The sequence below is a fragment of the Passer domesticus genome, chromosome 2 (genome assembly GCF_036417665.1).
Source record: "Passer domesticus isolate bPasDom1 chromosome 2, bPasDom1.hap1, whole genome shotgun sequence".
NCBI lineage: Eukaryota > Metazoa > Chordata > Aves > Passeriformes > Passeridae > Passer > Passer domesticus.
The window spans coordinates 48,069,824-48,097,757 of record NC_087475.1 but is presented as its reverse complement, the minus strand read 5'-3'; the positions used below and the strand labels follow the sequence as shown (position 1 = coordinate 48,097,757).

The 27,934-nt window shown below is 34.8% G+C and overlaps 1 long non-coding RNA gene across 1 annotated transcript; it reads left to right on the top strand.

Moving 5' to 3' along the window:
- Positions 1-1,228: 1,228 nt before the first annotated feature.
- LOC135295390 (uncharacterized) lies at positions 1,229-12,097 on the top strand. Its single transcript, XR_010357460.1, has 4 exons — positions 1,229-1,298; positions 5,688-5,836; positions 9,915-10,029; positions 12,038-12,097. It is a non-coding gene; the product is annotated as an uncharacterized LOC135295390 (long non-coding RNA).
- The last annotated feature ends 15,837 nt before the right edge of the window (positions 12,098-27,934 follow it).

Here is a 27,934-nt window from a genome sequence, read left to right as displayed (position 1 = left end):
TGTACTCAGTCTTGTTCAGTTAGTAAGCTTAACACATTTTTTTGTCTCCTTCTCTCGCCGTCTCTACATCTTCTCAGTGGAAGCTTTATACAAGCTCCAACATCACTTTAAGATAGTTGCATGACCTAGCTCTGCCCCATTGCACTCTTAGATTATAGCAGTTTGGAATATGCAAATACTCTTCTGGGATTATTAAGTAAAGAAGCTGTTGCCTTCCCCTAATATGATCTTATGAATAAATCAAAACTCAGAAAGGCTGTAACTGCTAAGGAAGAAGTCTAGAGAGGGTTTTGGATATTCCAGGCCCATCTGTGCACAACTGAACGAGCTAAGAGTTAAACAAGTATGACAGAACATTATTTTCTCCAGCATTTAATTATTGCCCAAGCCATAGTTTAAAGAGTAAAAAACACAAACTAAGCTCATTTTGAAGATCACCCCATGATAAAAATAATAATTAAAATCTATCCTGCTCACATCATCCCCATGCTTTAAAACGTTCATTTTTATACAAGTCATGTTTCTCTGTGCATCATGATGAATCACACTTTCATGCTTTTTTTCTCTCTTTTTTTCTCTTTTTTTTTTCCCTTTTCCATCAACCGATGATTACACAGTGCTACCTCCACTGATTATTGGCTTTTTCTAATGAACGGTCTTTTGCAGTTCCTTTCTCTGGGGAAGTTATTATCAAAATCACATATGATTAATCTTTGATTTTTCACATAATTTTCTATAAAAACTCAAAGTCTTTACTTTGTCCTCCAATATTTATTAGCAATCTTATCTTAGTGCTAAACATGCCTCACTGTATCACTGTTATGGCCCAACAACATTTGCCCCTTAAAAATAATTTGTCTACTTAGATGCTTCTCCACTAAAAATATAAATTCCAGATAAACATAACCGGCTTACTAGGCAGTTTGCTGCCTACTGGTGTTGCTGACAGCTGTATTGTAACTATTTTCATTTTGATTTGCTTTAGAATGTTAAGACATTCACCAATGTTAAGACACACAGGAAGAGGTTCCTATTAGGCACATTTTTAACCTGAAAAAATAGCAAAAAAAGAGAGATATCGTCTATCCACTAAAAAAAATTAAGGTCAGAATTAAATGTGATCTGTGTACTTGAATGTGTCAGATGGCATCTACACCTATTTAATTTTGTTTGCATGCACATTTTATTAAGTTTCTTTAATATTTTTATTTTAGGGAATCATAGGTAGAATCACTTTTACCTGTGGCTGGTGAAGACAGCAGCAACAGACAATTCTGTTTTTAAGCATTTCTCATTTGGTAAGTCCCAGATACCCTGGCGCTTTTCCCATCATTGTTCATGGGAATAGATGTGGGTCCCTACTGCAGAAGTGAGATGCAAATGACCTCTCACACTTCCATTCCCTCTCTCCAGGCTGCAAGGGCTAAATGAGAGCAGGATGGGGGTACCAAACCCAAGGGACTCCACCTTACCTATTTAAATCCCAGTCTACCAGTTTCATTGGCCGTGCAAGTTAGAGGAAACAAGGACGTGCTTAGCACTGACTTCACTGACATCTAGATAACTTTCCTCAATTTGTGGTCAAATAAATAAAAATAAATTAGAATAAGACTTTGCCAGGTATGCTGAGTGAGATGCATGTGTGGCTTATATAATGAGGTAGTGTAAGAGCATATGGTATGCTTTTGTGTGGCTCTCAGATTGGTATTCATACCATCAGATACTGACTTATTTTTATGATGAAACAAAAATAGATCATAACTCCACAGCTGTAAAACTATAAGGAGTGAACACTTTTAAATACTTAAAAAAATACTCCTTCCTATTTAGAAAATAATTACAGATAGTTAGTACACATGAAGAGAAAAATTACTTTATTTCTAAGATACAGTTGCAATCTCTAAAAATTGTACTGCAGCATAGTTGCATAAATACTTTAGAAAATTCCCAGTAAGATTATTTTTCTGCAGGGATTAATTCTGAATAATTCAATCATAATTGCTATGCACAACATATTGCATGCTGATTGTTCTATTGCACAGTCTTTATTTGACTAAGTCAAAAGAGAAAAATAAACAATGGGTTGGAAAAGAATCGGATTTGTTAGAATGATGTTGTATCCAGGAAGCAGAGCAATACCCTTTTAAGACAAATGGTTACATTTGCCAATCTAAGTGTAGAACATAAGTAGAATGCAGTGTATCACTTGATATAGTTAATTACAGTTTCAAAATGTTGAAAACAAGGTACACAAAGGTACAATTTCTTACTGGATTTGTTTGTTCTTAGAGAAGGTTTTACTGTATAAGTGGTTCTTCATTTGATATAAGTTGAAATTCAGAAATTATTTTAATACTGTGTAATAAAAAGGTGTGTAAATGTCTCAGACTGTAAAATTTAGTTTTCCAGTGTATAAAAACTTTTAACAGACTTTCTCAGCAAATTAATGAGAGCAAAAAAAATTAATGTGAAGAAGGAATCCTGTCACCTTTTTGTTGCCATTCAAATGTTTGCATATGGGTAAACAACACTGTTGTTATCCAGTACAAGGACTAGAGAATCCTTACTGAAACAAGAGCATAACAGTTCAAAACAAAAATTCCCTGGAAAATAATTATTTTTATTTACTCTTTAAATAAATCCTATAAGATACCTATACAATATTATGGGTGAGGCTCTTTGATGGTCAAAAGATAAGCAATTACTCTGAGGAAAGGCAGAGCAAGAGAACATTAATGGTAACTTTTAACAAAAGTATTAATGTCATGCTAACATTTTGAGAAAGATTGCATTAGCCCTAAAACAATTTTCAATGTAAACCTTGTTAATATTTTAAAGGACTGGGAACATTGGGTTTATGTCCTAGTAGGAAGGTTTATTTTGAAAAAGGTTATAAGGATGATTCTATTACAATATAAATTACTTGTTACCCTGGTATGAAATTAAAATACTCACATAGTAGCACATAGCTGGGCTCTCTCTTGATCACAAGTCAGAGCAATTCATCCAGAAAACATGTGACATGTAAATATAGCAACTTTGAGTTTTATAGTAACACTTTCTGAAAAGGAGTGAAAAGGTTACTGTGCTCTGTGCTTTATAACTACAAATTAAGAAAGAAATGTAGCAAGCAGTAACTAGTCTACATAATTTGTCTTACTTTTACATAAGGCAAGCTTTCTCAGTTTAGCATAGAAGGAGATCCACGTGTTTGGTTTTTATTAAATACAGGGGATTTTTGTTATCTTAATTTTAGTGGATGTTTTGTTTCGTTTAAAGAAGTGCTCCACACATCTAGATGAATAATACTAATTTTTCTAATTGCATATGAAGACTGGCATAAATGTCTTTGCAGATATTTAATAATTCTTTTCCATTTCATGTATCTTTCCACTTATTTATTCTTCTATGATTTAGAATTCACTAATATTATCCACCAAAAATCAAAGACATTAACTGGGGGTGAAGGAAAAAATAAAGTAAGCAGGGACATTACTGCAAGCTTTTGATGTTTCTCCTGTAGGTAAAAAAAGATATAAATATTACCCATTTAGATAGTAGTTTTAAAAAGCAAATTAGAATGTTGTAGAAAGAGACAAAAGTTGTAAAGGAGGAGAAAAGAAGAAGAAGAAAAAAAAAAAGCTTGCTATTGTCTTACAGATTTAATGAGGCAAAATATATCACATAATTTGAGGACCTATATGGAAAAAGCAAATGAGCCTTATCTCTTAATTTTCAGCCTGAAGTATTTGTATTTAAAAATGTGATATTTCCTGTATTCTGTTTCCTATTGGGCTCGCACTTAGATGATCTTCTGTAATCACCTCTTAAAAACAACATCACCACGAACAAAAAAACCAAACAAAAACAAAAACAAAAACCAAAACCAAAACAAACAAACAAACAAACAAAAAAAAAAAAAAAACAAAACCAAAATCAACCATATTTTGATTTTGGAGTGGAGAAAATAAACTCCAAAATGTTTCAGACAAATGAGCACTGAGCTTCTGATTTATTCTACACATCAACTGTAGTGAAGGTCTAAAAGTAGGGTCAGGATCTTTCAACTTTCCTGTAAACTGTCCTGACTGCCATGTAGGTGCTTTATATCAATAAGGTTTGACTATATTTTCATAAGAACTTTGTACAGGAAGAAATACATAGCTTATTTTATCCTCTGGTTATTAATGCAGATTTTGGTTTTGATATTGAAACTGTTGCAGAGGTATGCTAGAAATATAACCAAAACAAAGCACATCCAAAAATGGCACCTTTGAAGTGGTAAAATTAAAAATTCTTTTTACTGTGCAGCATTATGTTTTATGTTGCAATAGACCTATGAGGTATAAAATTACTTTTTCCATATGAGTTGGAAATTACAGTCTCACATGGGTGCATAAGGAATGAAGACTTTTATTCTACTCTATCTTCCTTGTGAGACAAACCATCAAAATGCCTGCCAACAAAAGAATTATCAGCCTAGCAGAAGAGTGTGGTTTCTTATGATGTGGTTATGTGCCCTGCAGTATAGATTTGGCATTTTCAGTGAACGGCTTTGTGATAATCTTAAGAGACAGCCGGTTTTCATAAGAACAAATGTTCATCAGATTATTAGAGCCAATCTTTTTTATTATTCAAGTCTTTCCCTTTCCCTTTCCCTTCCCTTTCCTTTTCTTTTATAAGGACCTAATAACCCATTAGGAGCCATAACTCACTACTAATCTAAGAAAAAGAGACATCTCCAAGGGGTTGATTTACTCAGTACATATTTCCTTTAGAGATTGTCATAGCTGACCAATAGACATGATGTTTAAGCTGTAAACAATTAATATGTTTGATGATCCTGCCGAAAATGGCTTCAGCCAGTAACACCTCTCCAAAGTACTCCTCAGATCCTGCCATGGACCTGTCATCTCAAAGAACAAAATACACTTTCCTGGAGGCATGTCATGGTAACAATTGAATCACATCTTTTTGCTAGATAGATGGTTTGTGGTTTTGCTAATTTTTTTTACTTGTCGCTTAGATCACAGAATCCATGTCAATTTTCTTCTTGGATCTCTGGAGATGGCTTCCAAAGTGAGAAAAGGGATACTAGAATATCTGAAACACTAAAAAAACACTGTGCCAGAAGAAAGAATGCTCAAACCTGAAGAAATCTCAGCCACCTGCTCGAGTCTATGTCCATGTCTGAACCCTAGGGTTGCAAGAACTTTGTAGCTCCTAGATCTGAAGCAATCTGGGCCACAAGCAGACCATGGGTCAGAGTGAAACTTGGGCAAGTTCAGGAGCTCAGAGTGTTTGCATGGCCAGGTGCAAGCCAGCCTGGATGGCAAATCTAGCTCATCTAAATTATAGTAGATTCTGAGGGGAAGTGCAAGAGAATAAGCAACGTGGCTTTCATAATATCATCTGTCTCCAGTTCTTTTTGCTTATGATTTTGTTTATCAAAATCTAGCTGCTTCAGCTTAGTGAATAAAAAGAAAATTTGCACACAATAAAAACACTGTAAAGGAAAAGGACCCCAAAATAAATAATGTGATCATAAAATGGTAATGCAAGGCTTCACCTTCCAGAGAATCAGTCTGACTGTTACATGGTTATTTGCCTCCCTAGCAAAAAACCATGAGAAAACAGAAAAAAAATTGTCCTCAACAGACAGCATAACCATCTTTATCTCTTTTCAGCAAGGGATCCAAAAAGTTTCCGCAACTAGAATCTCTTGTATTTTCTAAAATTGACATCCTGCATAGTTTTTGACAGAATCTGGGACAGAATGCTTCACGAAGTTATCTGGAAAGGAAGTTGGCTCATGTCTTGAGAGAACATAGAAAAGGTAATTGTAGATTTGTCTTTTGTGAAGATACAAATAAGGAAGGCTCCAACATCCATACTTCCTGGCCTGGAGAAACTCAGAGAATGTGTAACTACAATAGGATTGGAGGCAATATGAATACTACAGGTAGTAGAGGAGGAGGGAAATGATACAGAGTCCATTTTCTTAACAAAAATGTTTGTCCAGGACTGCTTCAGCTCTCCTTTTAGACATTTCAGCAGTCTTCAGGCACCTGAAATTCAGGGAACTGAGATCTTGCCCTATTTTTGTTAAATTATTTTTTAAAAAATTCTTTATAATAATGCAGCAGACTCAGCCTATATTGAGTTTACAAAATTGTCCTAGTATTATGGTATATGTATTATTTTCTTTCACTGTTTTCAAAAGAATTGTACCATGAAACCAAGGTGATAAAAAATAATAGTTGAACTAAAGAGACAACTTCAACATCAAATGGAGCATCTAAGTAATTTTGTCGGCTCTCATTTGACCTTTTTTCACAGTTGGATTTTTAATAGACTGAGAGACGCTACTGAAGTTATGTGCTGTGCTTTCAGCCAAAGAGCATAGATTTCATGACCCTGAATAGTTCAGATCTCTATCCAGCACTCTGTTCTTCCTTCATCCTTTTAACGTGTTTTTTTTTTTTTTTTTAATCCTTACCATACAGGTTTCCTTTTTTTTTTTTGCCTCTGCAATTAAAAACCTTTTTTAAAACCTAAGATCACTTTCTTTTTATGAGGGTCTACTAACTCCTAGAGAGAAATGTAGACTATTGTAGCTGAGGAATTTACTTTAATTCTGCAAATTTTTGCATATATACATGAGCAAATAGATCTGTTAGCATGAATTGGAATGTTAATGCCCTAAAACTTAACATTTATTTTTAAAGTAGGATCTTTCTTGCACTGATAGCATAAGCAGGTGCACTGGAGTTAAAAAATATGATATAGTGGCATAATAACCCAGAAATACTTATCTCTTATGAAGATGATGCTGTGTAAATAACTGTATGACATTCCTGCCTCTTTGGGGACCATATGCAGATGATTTACATAGATACATTTAAAAGTATTAGACAATTGGTGTCTGATATAAAAATACAACCTAGTAAGTCCTAAAGTCTTTGCAGAACAAGACAGAAAGGTTCCCCAAATAGTTATTTATTTATAGTTAAATAGCCTAAAGATAGGTGAGGATAATGCATGTTTTACTCTTCAGATAAGCAGAATATAATTACAAGCAGAAAGAAATTACTGTTGTTTTCCTTCTTCAGTTCCATATCTGGATTGCATATCTTTTATGTGAAAAATAAAATGCATACTAATTCTTGTAAAAAATAATTTAGATGCAGAGATATACAATATCACAAGCCTGAGGAACCTGAGGCTAACATCAGTATCTTCTCTCCCCTTGAAAAACTGTATGCAACTAGATCAATACTGGACAGATTTTGACTGGAATTTTATCAGATGTTTGTTTGGGTTTTTTTTTGTACATTTTTTTCTTTTTGTTGTTTAAAATCTGCTCCCCAGCCCCTTTAACACTTGCACTCATATGTTTTTCCTTAAAAGAAAACTTAATGGAAATTTATTTGATTCTGTGTGCTTGCAGGGACCTGTGGTTGTCTCCACAGCTATTCAACTGACAGTCCTAGTTTAAGTTCATCTCAATATCTTTCTTGAAAATATGTTGGGGTTTTGGTTTTAGGGGATTTTTTTTAGTTGTTTTTATTTTTGGTTAGTTGGTTGGGTTTTTTGTTTGTTTTGTTGGCTTTTGGTTTTGTTTGGTTTTGTTTTTTTTGCATGGGTTGGAGTTTTACTCAGAGTAAGACTCAAAATATAACTAAATAGACTTGTCAGTGCATGTCAAGGCTTCCAGCTGGCTGGTTTCAGCACTCTGAGACTGATCCAACTTACATACTTTTATACACCAGCTCCTTTTCAGTAGAAATTAGGGTGCAGATCTTGGCCCATTTGTGTCTCATTCCAAATCTGAAGCTAGTATGAAGTTAGTGTGGGAAAACGAGAAGCAATTTTGGCTCTCTGAGTTAGGTCATAGCTTTATTCAAACAGAAAAGTCTTATGAAATTGGATAAACTGAATTAATGTTTTTCCTAAGAACAAAAAAAAACATTGGAAATGTACAAATTACAATTGATACTTGGAATAGTGTTCATGCTGTTTTGTCAATGAAGAAATATGCTTGTCTATATAGACCACAAGTACAACTTCAATTTGAACAGCACAGACAGAACCAGAGAGAGTTAAACCTTGAATTATTCTAAAATATTGAAGGACAAACATTAGGAAAATAAAAATTAATACTACTGTCAGGCCCAGAAATCCTACCCCTTTTAGAACACATCTACAATAGAAACTAGAGGGCATCTTTCATCTTTAAGTGCAACTCAGCATAAGCTTCTGCAGCTTTGCCTCTGGATGATGGTAGAGAAATCATGACTGTTTATCATTTTTTATTATCATTAGGAAATATTTTCTGTTAAATCTTCCTAGTAGTGAGAAATTTCATACATTACTGAATTCCCTTACTTTAAATCTATGTATGCTACCATCTAAACTAAGTTCTAATAGAAACCTTATAATTAACCAATTAAAGTATGAATAGAAGAAATTGACTCTGGCTTACTGGGACTGGAAATAGCACTACAGCTGGACCCATGCAGACATTAGTCCTACAAGGATGTGCAACATGGACACTATGTTCCACATATTCCCCCCAAGGGAAAAAATTGGTGGGAAAGGAAAAGTTGAAACCTTGTCTACTCTGTTTCTGGGTCAGAAACTGAGAAGTAAACTGCATTTTTTTTCTTGTAACTTTTTTTGTAGGTTTTTATTTTTGTTGTTGTTTGTTTGTTTAGTTGGGTTTTTTTGTCCTGTGTCCTTGTCTTTTCTAACCCTAAATTATGGAAGAAGAAAGAAAATCACAACTGAGCATGAATTCCTTATAGTGCATATGCCGTCTCATGTTCAATTAAAATGTTGTAGTAAATTCATAGTAATTCAATATGTATTTAAAAATCCATGGGATTTTGACCCCTTGCTTATGCGGCACCCTGGATGAAAACAACTGTGTTTTTTATGGAATGCTGCATCTCTAAGGAAGGGTTTCTCACAAATCCTACAGAACAGCCAGATTTTTCCTGTTATAGAATGTTTTTTCTCTCTAATTGGGAAATAATGGACAATCTTTCATAAACAGTAATTATTTCCCCTTGAGCAATCAGAGCAAATGCACACAGATTACTACATGCAAAACACAGACTATTCAAAGCAGTTAAGTACACATTGCTTTGACTTCCAGCTGGCCATGAATGCTTTGTAATTATCAAAACACCCAAAGTTCTTTTTTTTGTAGTCTCTGATTTGGCTTCCAGCTTCCATAAATGTTTTTCAAAATTTAGAAACTGCAACATAACAAAATCTTGTTTATATAAAAGTTTGGGCCTGCAGAAATACAGTTGTTGCACAGTTTACACCGTTTAAAATGTCCATAACACTTCAACTCAATTTTTTTTCTGCATGCTGCTTCTGGCCATGTTAGTTATGCCTGGAACACACCACAAATGCTCCTACAGTCATGATACCTACTAAAACCATAGTGCTAACTTTTCCACAGCTGGTAATCACAATTTTGTGTTGGGGCTGCAATTCATCTAGATCTTTGCTCTGAATATGCCTGCTCCCTTGTCTTAAGTAAGCACATAAGGTGAAAGGACTTCTAATATTGTGATTTATAAGAAAATTAAATGAAAAAAATCCCCCTCTTTCACAGAGATAGAAACACCTTAATGCCTTTTGAATTCTCTTTTAACACTGTAAATTAGATGTAGTCAATGTAGACTGTAGTATGAAGGGCATACTAAAAATTCCACTGGACTATTGTTTTTCTTAAATTAACAACTTTTAGTATCTCTGGATAAAGAGGCCCACAATCTTGATCAGCATGTGTAGCCAATCTAAAGTATGATTTCTGCCATGCCTATGGAAAATAGAATGCCTGTTTTCCAGCTGGGCTATTCAGGTATTCTCAGAACATGTTCTCTTTCTCATTCCAGGGGTTTCTACCTGATTTTGACCAGACAGAAGACAGTCTTCTTCACTATGACCTAGTGAATTCTTTAATAGAACATGCCATAGAAACAGTGGACAAATGAACAATGGACAAAAAAGGTACACCACTCTTCACATTGTAAAATGCACTAAACAGGATGTTCTTAAAAAGGTCTCTTGAAAACCTATGTATTGGTCAAACACATTGATTGTTCCCACCAAATAACTATGTAAGTGAAAGCATTCAGTCTCAGAAAGCATTTCATCATTAGTGTCTCTCACTATTTTTGTAACATAGAATATTCCAAAAATAAAAATATGCCTGATAAGAGCATAGAATACTTTCTTCTTCTTTTAGGAATTTTGGAGCTCAGCTGACGTACTTTCTGACTTTAACAAATATTCCATAATTAAGTTAATACATTTGCATTAGCACACTTCTGTTCCTACCTTCTGGACTCCTAGGAAATAAACTACTATTAACATAAACCTAATCATATTTCCACAGAACTGAGTGGAATTTATAACTCATGATCTGAAAGTCCAGCCAACACCAGAGTGTAAAAAGTCCCTGCACAGCTTTCATGGTGGCCTCATTTAGGTACTGGAAGGTGCTATAAGGTCCCCCCTGAGTCTTCTCCAGGCTGAGCAACCCCAACTCCATCAGCCTGTCTTCACGGGAGAGCTGCTCCAGCCCTTGCTCCAGCACTTTGATCATCTCTGTGATCCTCCTTCGGACTCGCTTCTGGAGGTCCATGTCCTTCTTAGGTTATGGGGCCCAGAGCTGAGTGTAGAACTCCAGACAGGATGTCCTGAGAGTGAAAGAAGCAGTAGGAATCATTTCCCTCAACCTGCTGGCCACTCTTCTTTTGACACAGCCCAAGATATGATTGGCTTTCTGGGTTGCAAGCGTACATGGTTAGTTCAAGTCAAGGTTCCAATCCACCAACAATCCCAAGTCCTTCTCCACAGAGCTGCTCTCAATCCATTCTCTTCCCAGCCTGTATTTGTGCTTGGGATTTCCCCAACCCAGTGCAGGACCTTGCACTTGGACATGTTGAACGTTATGATGTTCACACAGCCCCACCTCTCAAGCCTGTCAAAGTCCCTCTGGATGGCTTCCCTTCCCTCCAGTGTACACACAACTATCAATCTTTTGGACACAATGTTAATGGAGACATTACAAATTATCTTAATAGACAGGGTTGCTACTTAACTAATCTTTATACATAATTATTAAAGATTATTACATAATCTTTATACATTGAAGATCAGTTTCACAATAGTCATGTACTTTTCTATGAACAGTGTTGTAGAAATACACAAAAATTAAATATTCACTTAAAAAATACCATTCAAATACAATGCACTTTAACAGTAAATGTAAATATATTATGAAGATACTAACTGAAATATTAGTTAATATTTAAAGTCAAAGCTAAAATATGGCCAAGCTTCTGTATTATTACTTTGACAAATTTAACTTGATAACAATTTTATATGAATGAGAATTGAAGACATCAAACCTTATGCATAATAATTTTAAATATCCATTAAATATTTTTGAAACCTCTGAGACAAAACTAAGTAAGCTCTACTCATAAAGGCAAACCCAGCCAGCTTTTTCTACTCGAAGGGTAATGGAAGGTGTTTTTTTTTAAAGGTAGATCATTAAAGAGCATGCATGCCTAGAATATTTTTCTCTTTTTAAAAATTCTGTCAGGATATGCTGTATTTTAATAATGCATAAATGATTCTTTCTATACAATACAAAAAAGGCAACTTCTTGACATTTTGGTTTCACCCTAAATTAACAGAACTGAAGATACTAGTGTCTAATAAAAATTCAGCCTCTACTTTCACTGTCATATTCCTTACATGCTAATTTGGAGGTCAAGGTAGATGGATAAAAGTTTTAATATTTTTAGCTGAAGAAAGTTCTATTATGCATTAGGCAGTCAACTGAGCCTTATTAGAAACAGGGCTGGAAAAATTTCAAAGAGGATTTAGACTTGAATAAAATTAATATAGTAGGGAACAGACTGTTTTAAAGACACAGATTTATTTCTTGTGTAATTCCTGGTTCACAGGAGATGGTTCAGATTTTATAATTGATTCTTTCCTTTAGGAATGCATACATCTTGTGGACACATTTAATGGTACTAATGTGAATATGTATGGTGTTTCAATCTCTGCTGTGTATTTCACCTGCTGAGTGTTCAACTCAAATTTGGCATAATGGTGAGTTTTTCTGTCCTCATCTCCTCTGACTTTGAAAGAAAACTAACTTTTGGAACTAGTGAAGGTTCAAATCCAGACCTGGAATTACACATTCTGAGCACTGCATTTTATTTTATGCTGTGGATTTTGTTTCCTTTCTTCCCCACCCCAATCACTTATAAAACAATATGACTTTAAATCTGAGGTTTCATGGATGTGATGCTAATCACTGCTATTGACAGCGAAGCAAGTGTTTGATCAAAACAACAATAAAATGGAAATAAGAGTGCACACAAAAATCAGAGATTTTTTTTTCATTTTGGCTGAGTCCTTCTCAAAAGTCAATGCACTGCTGCTTCACAGACATTTCATGACTATGTTGCCTGACCCGTGAAATTGCTTTTCTACTTAAGCATATGTTAACAAACATTGATTTATTGTGTCTTTTCTGCACTAAATGGGTCAGCGGTAATGCAAAATAGATTAAATCCTGTGGTATGGAGGTAACAGGAGGTGGTGGGGGTGTCTTTTATTTCTTTTTCTTTTTTCTTTTTTTAACAGAATATTTATATTAATTTAAGGTCTAGCTGTTTATATTAAGGTATGGTGTAATTTCAGTATAAATCACATGATAATTTTTCATGCAATAACTACAAATCATAACTAAAAGTCATGGTAGATTTTTAATGGAGTACATGAAGATAGTAAAATCCTATATAGCTAATAAAAATTACTTGCATTAAGAAAATAATTATTGAGATATGGTTATTGAGTTCATAAACCATATGTCAACTTTGCTTGCAATGTTATTTCCTTCATATCATGCGAACACTCTTTGAATTCTAAAAGTTGTACATTATTCATAGTGTAGATCGATGGACAGGGATTGTTGCTATCTCAAGAACTTAAGAAAGAAAGAATGGTATGATATTCCTACATTATAATTGAGCCCAGATTTCCACTGACTATAGCAAGAACTTGGACTAATCATCAATATTGACACCTAATGCAAGTGTATTGAAATTGAATGAAATTCCATTTCAAAGTCTGATATTGAATCACACCATAACTATGTTTTTTAGTAGTAACTAGTGGAAAGAATCACAACTTTATTTCCAATCTCATATACTGTTGCACCATATTTCATGAATTGAATTAATTTTCTTCATAGCAGCTTTCATGGTGAAATATTTTGGATTTGTGATGAAAAAACTAAAACAACACACCTATGTTATAGTTTTTCTGGGCAAAGCTGATACAGAGTTGTGGAGTTTTATGTTTCTCACTGCATCCTGTCAGCATGGTGGCTGCGTGTGCACATGTACCTGGGAGATTACCCAGTGGTGAATGAATTCCTTAATTTGCTTTGCTTGTCTCTGCTGCTTTTGCTTTATCTCAACCAATGAGTTTTCTCACTTTTACTCTCCTAATTCTCTCCCACATTCCACCCAGGGAGAGGGAGTGAGCAGTTGTGCAGTGCTTAGTTACCACCTGGGGTTAACCCACAACAGCCAGTGTGATAAAATCAAGTTGTTTGGGTAGCTGAACTGACAGGGTGTCATTACCTTAATGCAAGCTTACTCATGACAGGTTATACTACCTAATGAAGCCTCTATTTTTGAGGGAAAGCAAGGGTCATGTTGTGTTTGCAGTTAGGGTTAAAATGGCTTTACAATTTTTGTAGGAAGGGCCGACCCCTTCTTAAAGGCATGGTAAAACTGACACCTCCTCTATAAAGTCCTATACAAAAAAATAACAATTGTCATAGGATAATTTTTATTTGCTGCTTCCTTTTATTTTCATACCTTTCAAAATTTAAGACAGGAAAGGATTTTTTCTCTTCCAGTTTTGCCATCCTTTTTTCAAAAATTTAAAGTAATTACTTATGACATCTCCCTCTGCATCATATGTGTAGAAGCATAGCTTACAATTCAGTTATGTTGCTATTCTATTTACATATATACAAAAATTGTGCCTTTCCAAAAGCAAACAATAAGGACACGGAAAATTTCTGAAAACTTTCCCGCATGTTACAACTATCAATAAGCAGAAGAGAATATAAAATTTTCTGTCAAAACATGGTGATTCAAAGTACTTTTGATAGCACTTCTACTGAATTATTGTTTTAGATTTTGATTTCTCAGAATGGGATTTGTTTGCCTAAATACATCTCAATAATTACAGGAGAATATGGGCCACAGAGAAAAACAGGTACTTCCAGAGAGAAAATGTGTCATTTAGATTCTTCTTGTGTAAATTACTCTCTAGAGGTGCTGATTTCTTTCCATGTTTTTAGAGACAAGTGTGATGAGCTCAATAGGCATACAGTCTATGACTGAGATGTCTGTACACAGCCAATTTGTGCCATTTGAGACTGCCTCAAATAGCCAAAAAGATCATATATGAATCACAAATATGACAAACTAGTTAGGTATCTTTATGAACCAGTAGTTGTTTCCTGGCGTCTCAGTGGGCACTGCTCACCTATGATTTAGGAAGAAGACTAACAGCCTCAGTGTGACCCAGCTCTGGGTTCTGAAACCTCAGAAAGGGTGTCTTCACATCAGCACACATGAACATCACCAAACAATAAATGAAGACTATTGAATACAGAAAATAAAGAATTAATAATCCACACATATATTGGCATTTAATGGTATCCAAGGTGCATTCAAGTGGTTTATTTCATCTTGTCATATAACTGATAAATATATTTATGAGAATTAGAGAGATAAGAGACAATTAGCAATCAGTGTGATGGAAGCTTTGTTTAAGTTACATAAATCAGGCCAGGTTTAAACTTAAAAAAAATTATTACATCACACTTATTGATAATGTACTTTATGTTAGTAGTTCTTACTTATTATCAGTCATGATCATTGTTTATGTAAAGCTGTTAGTCCTTGAAATTTCTATACTCCATGGACCATGAGTATACAGTATCATGGAGCTGATGGGTGTAAATTGGCACTTATAGCTCACATCCTTGAGGATTTTAATTGGCCAGAGGCCCAGAGTGAAGTAGCCAAGCTTGAAAGGTCCTCTACATGGGAAATTTAATCATAGAAAGGTTTGGTTGGAAGGAACCATAAAGATAATCTATTTCCAGCATAAATAAATAATATTTATTTATGGGCAATTATGACACAGGAAGGGATTCCACTGCCTTGATTAGGCTGCACACGGCCCCATCCATCCTGACCTTGGACTTCCAGGGATGGGGCATTAAAAACTTCTTGGGGTAACCAAGGTGTCACTACCCACTTAGTAATTAATATCTTCCTAGCATCTGATCTAAATCTCTCCACTTTTTGGTTTAAACATTTACCCCTCATCCTACCACAATCTGCCCATGCAAAATGTTATTTTCTTTCTTTTATGTAAGCCCTTTCAGGTACTGAAAGGCCCTTATGAGTTCAGTCTGGTGACTTATATTCTCCAGGCTATGTTATCTATTGGGGCCACAACTTTTTTTAATCTTTCCTTTACGATCCATGTATCTGTAGAAGCCCCTCTTACTGTTCTTCACAATTGCCAAATTCATCTTCAGCACTACCTTAGCATTTCTCATCCTGTGCCTACACAGAATTTCTCTATTCTTCTCAGGATATAAGACCCTAGTTGCACTGCCTGTGCACTTCCTTCCCACACTTTATTTTGACCAGAAGGATGTGTTACTTTCACCATACTTTAAGAAAAGGGTAGACTCTGCCTACAAAAATAGTAAAATCATTGTAACTCTAACTGCAAAAACAACATGTTCCTTGCTTTCCCTCAAAATAGAGGCTTCACTGGGTATCATAACCTGTCAAGAGTAAGCTTGAGTTGATGTAATGATACTCTGTCAGACTTTTGAGTTGACTCCAAATGGCAATTAAGCCCCACACAGCTGCTCACTCACTCTCCCCAAGTGAAACTGGGCAGAGAATTGGAAGAGTAACAGTGAGAAAACTCGTGGGTTGAGATTAAGATAGTTTGACAGGTAAATCAAAAGAAGCAGAGACAAACAAAGCTAAACAAGAAATTGATTCACTCTTTCCCCTTGGCAGACAAGTGTTCAGCCATCTCCAGGAGAGCAGGGCTCTGTCACGGTCAACAGTTACTTGGGAAGACAAATGACATCACTCTGAAATTCCTCCTCTTTTGTTCCCCCAATTTTATGTGCTGAGCATGATGCCATACGGTATGGAATATCCCTTTGGTCATTTGGGGTCACCTGTTCTGGCTGTGTCCCTTCTCAACTTCTCATCTATCCCCAGCCATACCCACCGGTGGTATGAAATGAAAAGCAGAAAAGGCCTTAGCTCTGTGTGAGCACTGTTTAGAAAGAGCACTGTGTTATCAGCCCTGTTTTCAGTACAAACCCCAAACATAGCCCTGTACTAGCAACTGTAAAGAAGATAAACTCTATCCCAGCCCAAACCAGCACGCATAGCCGTGCTTGTCTCTGGCCTCCACTGCCTGATTTCTTGTACCTGAGGATTAAGAGCTGTCATTCTCTGAAAAAAATGTCTTAAAAGAGCTGTGAACTCTCTACTGATTCTATCTATGTTGCTACACTCTTTACCAAAAACAAATTAGCACGTCCCTTTAATCCTAGATATATTTATACACTTCTAGCACTTTTCAAGAGCTATATATCTTCTGAGTACTAGTTGCAGGCCATAAACAAGCATATGTGATCTTTGTTTCTTTTCAGGCAAAATCACAGATGAGTCATGATTATTTGTGCAGTTACAAAGTTCCAACACTTGGTTTTAAAAAGTTCTGAAGTTACGTTTAATGAGTATGAATATTAACAGCACTGTGCAAGGAGAAAAATAGCTGAGAACTGAAAAAAACAGCACTGAGGCATCCTTTACAGACTTTTGTAGTAAGAAGCTTTTCAGAGAAGCCTTCCACAGTCATCAAAACCTTCAGAAAATACACCCAAATTTAGCTGTGCTTGTATTTAGTGCTACTAAAATGTGCTGTTTTCGTCTTTCATATTCTATCTCTTTAGGTGTGCAGGAGGTAGAACTGGAAAGATGGCAGTAATTCTAGCAGTTGTCTGCTTTTATAAGCATTCATTGCTAAAAGACACTGCCTGCCGCTGAGGTCAGCCACTGTTCATGCAATGATTGCATTTTGAAAATCCTCCTGAAGTGAGGTTGGTTGTGGTGACAGCATGAATAGGATTCCTCTCAAAAAATAAGAAGACTGCATGCAGGTGTCTCTAGCAGATAGTCCAAAGCTTTCAAGCATGGATAAGCCTTTTGAACTCATGGCCTGACTGGAAACTGCATCAAGTGTTATACTACACTTGAGCAAATCTCCTTTGAGTCAAAGATGAAGGATTCTGCCCAGATGCTTCTCTTTAAATTTTCTGTATTGCAATAGAACCCACAACTATGAAAAGGAACTCTTTATTAAACTCATTAATTAGCAATAAGCTTATAATTCTGAGAAGAATGGATTGATTTCAATGGTTTTCTTCTTTTTTTTTTTTTTTAATGATTATTTTTATATAGGAAAACTCTTTACAATTTTACTACAGTTACTTATTCACCCAAGGATCAATATTGGTCTTAAGATGCCCAGTTTGCTTACCTTAAATTAAAAAGAAAGAGCATGTTAAATATATTTTGAAAACAAAATAAAATAAAAACGATTTTTAACAAATCTAGTATTTATTTTACATAACGGAAAATGGAATCAGCTGTCATAAATGGAATCATGTATGTCAAAGCTGGACGTGTAATATAAGCATATTATAGTATATATTATATATAATTTTAAGATATATAATTATATTATATTAACTTTCTTAATAGTCAGTGAAATGCATTTTTAAAAACTGGTAGATTCTGAATTGTAAAATATGTTGAAGGGAAATACAGTGAATTGTCCCTGGAAATAATTGTCCCTTTGCTCTTGCAAGATCCTAAATGGTTAGTGTAGCTCAAATGTTATCTAACATCAGGTGAGATGAGTTGTGTTACGAATTTTGAGCCCAAACTCACAAAAAATAACAGCCGGAATAATATTTAAATGTTGGAATATCCAGATACTCTTTGATCCTTTGATGTTGATATACCAGGACCTTTTTTAGCAACCTTTTAATATCTTGCATCTAAATATAACTGTGTGTGCTGCTGCCAACTTAAATAGCAATTTTCAAACTGCTCTTGCAAAATGGTTTGAAGTTTCCAGGAAGTGCCTATGCCTAGCAATCATATTGGTTCCATGGCTTACCACTTCAGGGACAGTGGCCACTTTTGACTTGCTGCCAAGAGGTGTGTGCTTCTTGTAAAGATTACTGGGTGTTATGCTAATGTTGTGCTGTGAGCAAGCTTTGAATCAGCTTTCAGGTTGCCTTTAAATAAATCTGAAAGATATGCTGAAGCTCATTTATATTATAAAAAAATTTAATGGTTTGGTGGTTAAGACACAGAGGTCTCAGTCACCTTCCAAGTTTCTTTTTAAGGACATGCTTAGGAAAAGGAATGTTGAAATTTAGAACCTCCTTAGACTATTACTAAAGAAACAGATTAATGGATGAATGATAAATAATTAAGCATATAAGGCCAAGTCCATTATTAAAAATCAGTAAAAATAATTGGAATTTAAACTTATCATTTTCTGAAAGTTACACATAATGTAATTTCTGCACAAATGCTATCACACAGAAAAGAAAAAATAGATTAAAAAATTAAAGTGTTATATATGAGGAAAATTAGTTCCTTCATGGAACATTTGAATTAAAAAAATAGTTGGCAAAAATTTCTATCTATAAAATAAAGTTTTATGTAAAAGAATATAAATAGCTGCTATAATTAAAGGGCAGAACTGCTCCTGATAGATTAAAATATATATAAAGAAATCTTCTCATAACTATGAAGACTTTTTACTGTACAAAGTTTCTCATACCTTATTAATTGTAGATTTAACTTTAACTACTACAGAGATCCTGAATGTTTACATATTCTTTATGTGATGCTTGATTTTTTAATCTGAAATTATGTAACATGAACATATCTGAATAAGTCTATACTTGTAATTTAGGACTCAGCTTCTTTATCCTCAGCTTCACAACATACTATTATAGGCACCTAAGTTAGTATCTTATAATGAAGTCTCTTCCTATGTGACTTAATTATTTTTTTTCTTTTTTTTTTGTCCAGATTTTTGTCCAGATCAGCAACACAGGTTGCTTCCAGAAGTCAATTGATACTGATTTTATGAGAAGATGTAACTAAGCAATCCTATAAAGTAGAGATAATATTCATCTTTTCAGATAATTGTACAGCCATCATTCATATATCTTCAGGACAACTTCTGGCTATAAAAACGTTTGTCAGTTTAGATTATCTACACATGAGGCTGGTGTTAGTTGTTTTTTGTGCAATGTACTTTAATTCAAATTGATCCTGGTGGAAGTATTGGCATCAAAAATCCCAATTTCTTGAGAGATCATTATCCTTTTTTTTTTTTTTTTTATTAATTGCAGCCACAAAGGAGCATTGCCAACTGCAAAAGTGATTTTTTAATGTTACTATTTGGACAAAGGCTACTCTGGTACTAAGCATATAATTTTTTATTTTAAAAATAGCATTTAAAAAGCTGTTCTTACTAAAATACTGATGATTCTCTCAATAAAGTCCTGCATGCAGAATACTGACTCATCTGTAGTGTGAATCTATCCCAGTGAAATCTATGTAGTACTAGACAGATAAAAACACTTCATGAAGATCAAGCTCTAGTGCCAAACACACAGATAACTAAGGAAATAAAAGTTCTAATACATGTTTGGCCCTGACCTTGTAAACACTAAGACATTTAAGCAACTTTGCAAGTGTCTCTACTCCGTAGAAAATCTCTCATATTACATACAGAAGCAGAAACGTTTTCAGTCCCTGATACAACACTGGACAGGACTCAGTAGCTTAAGTCTGGCACTGTGCTAATGTGCAGCCATAGTTCAGTAGCTCAGCTGACATCTCTCTGCAGCACATTCAGACTGGAATGTCTGATCCCTGAATCTCTTTTAAATTCATAACAAGAATACAACACACTGCCTCTGACTTATTCAGTCATGACACATGTGTTTTTTAATGTTTTAATTTTAAATCATAAAATTAAAATACCCCTTTGGACTAACACAAAAAAAATTAATTTAGGTTTATAAAGGGTCTATCTCAGGGATTTATTAAGATCTTTTTATTTTATGGTAATCAAAATACATTAAATTAAATTGTCTTCCTGCATCGGTGTCATTTATTTTTAGATTAATGATAAGATGGGTAAGTTCCATATTTCTGATTTTTCATTGTATTCTTTTCAGAGGATTTTAAAAGAAACAGAAGGTGAGGTAGAAAAGAATATAAACCTCTACTTGTATATTTACAAGACTACACACTTTAATGTGCAATAAAATAATAATTGACAAGAACTTCTACCTGTGGTAGGTTTTTGATATCAGCTTCAATTATTGAATTATAAGTCATGAAAGTCTTTTATTTGGAAGTCAGTTTTTACAAAACTGATTGGAGCATTTGGAGTTAGAGCATTTTCTTCTGCATTTGCAAACTTAAATATCATTCATTTCTTATTTCCAATGACATTTTTGTGGAGTCTTCTGCTATCAGTGTTGTTCAATATGTTGAAAAGTGAGCATAGTATCTGCTACTACATGTGTACTGGATAGGTATGTAGTGCTGTTATTGGTGACTGAAGTTTATTCACAGATTTTCCATGAAGGTTAACTTTGATACCCATTCAGTTTGTTTACAGAACACACTTTAACCTTATTTTTAAATGTGCTGTATATCACTTAAAGATCAACCAGAATGTGACATTATTCCCAGAAATAAGTGCTTCAAAGTCTTCACCATTAGTACATGAAAACGTTTTCCACTATTGCAGTTGTAATTGTCTCTATAATTCCCCTCTCACCACAGAAAAATTTGAAGGACTTTTCAGACTTACTGATATATATACAAACAAAATTTACTGACATTTTAACATGAGATTTCTAGAAGTGCTTCATGTCAAATGAGATATCCATAATCAAGAATAAGAAGATAAGTTGTTCTAAGCATGTTCTAGTTTTTTGTTCAGCTGTAAGCTCATACCTATGAAAGATTAATACATAATATCTGAGCAATATCTTGGTATTAGGAAAAAAAAAAACAAAAAATCAAAACCCTACCCTACTATGTAGTTTTACTAAAGGCAATTTTTTATACTCTGACATAAATTTCTTGAGAAGATTAAGTATTATTTCTGTGTATTGATAAGTGGTTCAAGGAAAAATAATCTTTTTCTTTTTCCGAATCTTTCAAAACACGGCAATGAGTAACAGGACAGTTCTCAGACCATCTATTTCTCTTGTGTTGTCCAGATAGGGGGAAAAAATAACAACAAAATAAGCCCCTTCAACTCCTTTAGCTCATTTGAAATCTTTCCTTGGTCTACTTTATATTACAAAAGACAGAATTTGTTTTCCCCTATTATTAAAAATTACTCTGCATTTTAGCAGTACATTTCAGTGTGACCATTAGTGAATGAAGTAAAATAAGTACAATTATTCTGCTCACTCTAATTGGTCTGGAGTGTCATTCAAGTTAATGTGGGCTTATTTTTTGTCTTTCTCTGCACTGGAAATAAGAATAAAAGTCCAAATAAAAAACAATAATCTCATCGTACTACAGTAATAATATTATGGAAATAATATGTGAAAAAAAAAAGTACTTGAATGAAAATTTACTATACTTCATGCAACTTTGTTGATGGAAATACATCTGTTAGTATGCATATCACAAAAGCATGAAGGAAACAAACCATTTCTATACAAAAATACCTTTTTTCAAAGATAATATGGTTATTTCATATGATACAGCATGAACGTTTTTCAGATTGTTAGCAGATAAAAGCTCCTGATTTTTAAATGGAAATATAAAAAACATAAGTAAAAAAATTAAAAATTAATGATTTTTTTTTCTCAAAAAAAGGCAAGGTACAGTACCAGAATGTTAAAAAAAAAATTGCTTCAATTTTGATGTTTAGTGTATTGTTTTGGTTTTGTTTTCCATAAACCCGATTGTGTGCAGATTCCTCAGAGGTATTCCTTTTTTATTTCCTTGACACTTTGCCTTATAGCTATTCTTACATAAGCTGTTCTCTTTTCTGATAGCAATCTTTTCCTTGTTAAACTTGAGAGAGATAAACTAGGTAATGTTAAAAGGCATTGCCTCTTATCTTTCCACATTTCATTCTGGATCTAGAAATGAAACTACTCCATTAAACCAATGATAAATTCTTTGTGGGAAATACATATCCAATTCTTTTAACAGCAAAAACAACAAAAACCTTTATCCTTACAGAAAGACTAATAAACACCTATTTTCACAAAATGTGGTTCTTTATTGCTAGCATAGACTATGATCCTGCAAATCTATCTCTATGTGCAGATAACATTAATTATAGGCAAAATATGTATGAAATATTCTATGAAAGGAGTTTATTGAATTCAATAAAACTCCTACTCCCACCCTTTCTGCTCGGGATTCAGTGACAGAGCTTGTTCTGATTGTCACTGCTGAAAGAGGAGTTTCAGTGTATCGAAATACAGAGATCTGTTGGGATCTGGGAATAATATAATCAGTACCTCCACTCCACCCTGTTTACCAGAGGAACCAATCTCAGCAAGCCTCTCAGCAAGCCAAAAATCTCTTTCCCAATTTCTTTCTGGATGTCTTCTCCATTTTTCCCAGTATAATTCTCCTTCTGTGTGTAACAGTTGGGCAAGTTTTACCATCCACAAAGACATTCTGCATGCAGGATAAACACAGCTTTAAAATACAAAGCAATTTTTTTTGTGCTGATACACACAAAGATAACTGAGAATAACGTGTCACTATGACGAGCATTAGCATGTTTCCCATTCCCATTCCCAGTATGGCAACCAACAAATCTTTCCTGGCTTGGCAGTAATTATTCAGATGGTAGAAATTGAGTGTATTTTTGAAATGGAGACAATTGCTGCTGCTCTGAAAGAATTCCCTCTTCCATTAGAATTCTGTGCATTTTCATATTTTCACATAAGGTTTCTGGTTTTGCTTTTTGGTTTTTGCTTTTTTTTTTTTAATTTAAAACTTTAATTTTTATTTCAACAATTTTACCTTTACAAGATTTTTTTTTGGTCTTGTATACTGTGAATAAAATGCATTCTCTCAGAATTTAACAACTTCCGAAGATTTTACAGGAATCCAGTATAACCCTATGAGTCCTGCATGAGTATTTCTTACAAAACCAGATTTCTAGACCAGATAACTACTTATAAATACAGATAATGTTGATATAGTATGGCAAGAAATAAATTATTTCTTTCCTACTTTCATTTACTTTTTTTGCAAAAAATAATGATAAAGCCATATTTTCTCAATATTGCAGGAGTATGTTAATTATATTCTCATTCCTCTTTTAGCAAGCTAAGCATGACGTTTGCTTGGAGTGCATTTTAAAAAATTGCTTAGTAAAATTACTGAGGGAAACGAAGATGGAAAGCAGTATTGGAAAACAGCAGTGTCAGCAGTATAATGGTTTCTGTTATTTATCAACTCTTGCAAAGATGTGCTGGTATTAAAATAACAATATTGTTCTCTGGCGTCTCTTTAAAATGAGTGAAGTGTTCCAAAACCTGAACCACAAAAGTATGAGGTAGGCTGACTCTCCAACAGCTGCACTGTATGTAAGACTAAATTGACCTTATTTTAAGAACCAGCAACCAATGAAATTACTGAGAATATTGCTAGGACTAGCAAAGAGGAATATATGATAACATCATGCCTGGGTAGGGGCCAAGTGCATGAATCTTTTAACCAGTGCACTTTTAAACAAAAGCATTGTCAAGCCTGAGTGTCATGGGTTGACCCTGGCACAATGCCAAGGCCTCTATGAAGAGTGTATTTCCAACATGGTTGCTGTGAGATGTGACTCGGAAACAGAACAAAGCAGGCTTCTAATTGGGGATGGAGGGAAAACACAACACTTTAATAATCTACAACACAGAAACATAAGGGAAAAAGAAAAAAAACCACACACAACAATCCACAATGGAACACTCTCAAAACACTCCTCCTTCCCCCAGCTCTCTAACATTCAAATCCCCTCTAACACATCGATTCTCAGTCTAATGCCCTCTTTCACACAAGCTTCTCCCCAGTTCATCAAGAGAGAGAAGTCTTCCTCTTACGCCATGGGCTTCCCCTGGAAACACAGTGGAACCTCTTGTGCTTCTGCATCACATGCGGCAGCCGCCTGAAGAAAATCTGCCGTGGTGACCATCTTCCTTCCATGTCTAGCGCTCTCACTACCGGCTACGGATCTAAACTGCTCCTTGTGTCTTTTTAAGAACGCTTTGTCACCCAGTTCCAAGAATGGCTGCTTCCTACCATTTGGGACACCGGCCCCCCCCCCCATATTTTTACTCCCCTGGGGCCTGGGTCTCGGGAACAGAGCTCCTTCGCTGAAGGCAGAGGGCTCCACCACACCCTCCCCCTCAGTCTCTGTTCTCTCTACTTCTCCTCGCAGCCTTATCATTCCTGGCCCATGGCCAACCGCCTCACCCAGGGCCACAGTCTCTGCATTATCAGAAGAAATTGGTTTCGCCCGTGGCTATGTAAGAGAAAAGTCCAGCCAAAGCCACTCCAATCATCTCTTCCATCTGGGGCACTCTCATCTGCTGGTATTTTCTTCACCTGCTTGAACTCTTTCTTCTTTCCCATCCTCCGTCCCCTCTAAACTAACAGCTGGGGAAGATCAGTGTTTTTACTGATTGTTTCAGTAAAAAACTTCCATTGTTTCAACACTAAAAGGGTTAAAAGCTCAGCCCGGTCTCCCAGCGGCTGGGCACCTTGGCTCCCCCTGCTTCTTCTCCTGGCCGGGTGCTGGCACGAGATATCACATTCCAAGCCAGCACAGTCTCTGCCATTCTCTCCCAGGGGGGCTGCCCAAACATCCCATGTTCTCCTCCACCCCTCCTCCTTTTGGGGCTCTGGCCTTCTCCCTACAGGCTGCATGGCCTCTCCCTCTCCCACCCAGATGCAGCTGGGCAGGGGGAGGAGGTCAGACCAGCTCAGTTCTTCTGGGAATGCTCTGCTTTTAACCCCTGTGCATTCTCAGAGGTGTGTCCAAATCTCAGTGACCAGCACAGGTGCCGGTTTCAAATCTGGCCACTGATTGGCCTGACCATAACCCTTCCAAAAACTCACTTCTGGGTCAAACCAAGACACTGAGATAAAAAAAAAAAAAATTAAAAAAAAAATTTTTAAAAAAGGGAATATGTTTCTTGAGAAAGAAGTAATTTTCCTGAAAATATTTTTAAGACTTCAAATAATCAGAGCACATGACTTAATTATTATAAACTTATTCAGGTACATAAACCTGTCCTGCAAAATTCCTGGGTTGGGAATGTAGATCTGTTGTGCTGTCAACACAGAGCTGTGAACAAAACCCAGGAGACTGCTATTTACTTCCTCCTCTAAATTATCCCTATAACTTTATGAAATTTGTCAATATTACCTGAAATTAGACATTCTACTTTCTCTTGAAAATAAGTTTGCTACTGCTGTTTCTATTTTGGAATCAGCTATGATAACTGCAGGTATGATAATTTATGATAACTAAGTTGTAAACCCATTGTTGATCTGTGTTGAAAACTGACACAGTTTCAGAGTGGGTGGGGTGTGTGTCTATCATAAACCTACAAAAATCGGTTAAACTCTACTATGTCTTGTCATGGAATGAGGACTGATTTCTCTCACAACTCCTGTCGAGACTTTGCAGGTTTTTTCTTTGGGGTTTTGGGGAAATTTTTTGGGGTTTTTTTTTTGTTTTTTGGGCTTTTTTTTGTGTCAAAACCTCATGATATAACTTCATAAGTTATATCATGAGGAGAAGACTGAGAGAAAGGCTGTAATCCCTCTTAAATGACAAAATCTTAAACTAAATATAGCAAACTGAAATTAAGCTGTGTAAGATAAAAATAAGTGATGCAAGAATAAACTTACCAATACAGAAATCTTTACATTTTTTTAAAAATAAAATTTCTTTAAGAAGTCCAGATTTTAGCTAACCAATGAAAGGTCATTATCTTAACTAAAGATCCAGTAATTGTCTAGTAAAACTCAAAATTAACTAGATTTTAAAAAATCTGATATGCATAAACATAGTTTATATAAATACTGACATTTGCTAAGAGATTAATTTATTTCTACCCTAGCATAAGATAAAACCAAACAAAGAAACAAAAAAAAAAAATATAGTACCAATTACTAACGTGTAGCTAAAATGTCTTGTAAGCCTTTGCTCTTTTCTTCCAACTAATCATAAAAACAAAATGGGATTACAGTGTAATAATTTGGTTTTTAAAAAAACCAAACCCTAATACATTTAATATTTCCTCCTTCATCTCACAGTACCGATTTATTTTCTAATCCATGGAGATTAGACTAAAGAATCTATTGCATTTTATACTCCCCTTTATTACTTTGTATTTTGCTTTTACTCAGTCCCACTGTATTTAGTGTTCGAAATATTTTGCATATAAATATGCACAATACCAGCATGTTCAATTTAAGTTATATGGAGTGGATTTTTGTCATATATTTCATATTTATTTGCATTTTAAATGGAACATTTTTAACAACTCATATTGAATAAACAGTATTCACTTTTTCCATTTTTTATACAGCTAATATTTCATCAGCAGATGAAAATGTTTGTTTCCTTATCTTTGAAGATAATAATATGTTGAATAATTAGCACAATAATCAAAAATATTTTCAATTATTATAATTTATGGTTTTGTTCCTAAATATTTAATTAAACTACATTCACTTTGATTAATGTGTCTTCATTCATCTTTTTCTAAATAGATTTGGGCAAATAATTCTGGAGAGAGATTTCATTAGTAGAAATTCAGAAAAAAAATCAGATGTCAAATTCAGTCTTTCACAGAAAACTAAAGAATGGAAGAATAAATTAAAAGAAATTTCAAATTACATGACCTTTACAAACTCAAATTTTGTTTTGTGATTTGGAAATTTAACATACTTTTAGAAAGGCTTCTTTAAGGAATTTTATTTTCTGTGAAAACATTGTCTTAGCTTTCCCTTTAGGGAAAATCATCGACAAATCAGGACAGTAGAGGACAAAGTTTCAAGACAGGAAGATTAATGAATGGCTGTAGGCAAACATGCCAGCTAGAACTGGAGCTTTATGTCCTATGAAGATTGCAAGGAGACAGAAAATGTATCACAAAACTTGTTTCAATAGTTCTCCTTCCAGACTGCATCAAAATCTGGAAATTACCTTTTCTCCTGATACAATCAGTACAATCAGGTGATGAAATTTAAAAAAAAAATTATTGATACTATTATTAGGATCTTACACAGGTAAGTAAAGACTTGTAATCTTTGTCTCTTGAGTCTCTCTGTTTCCTCACACTTTTATCTGCTCTGGTTGTACCAGCATTTTCTCAGTCCTGAGTGTCACATTGTCTATTTTTTGTGTAATTATTGCAGAATTCTCTTCAGTATGTGACACTACACAGTGCTACAAAGAGATGAAATTTTCATGATGGGTCTAGCAAAGAGTGGAATCAGAATTTTCCATTCCAGAAAATGATACTTGGTCAAAAGGAAATTTTAGTACCCTCTCCCTTGCATCCTGTTTGAAAACAAAACACAGCAACTCTAAAACTTTAATAATATTTTGTCTAACCTCAGTTAAGCTTGAAGGCAGATTTTTTTGGCATTTGACT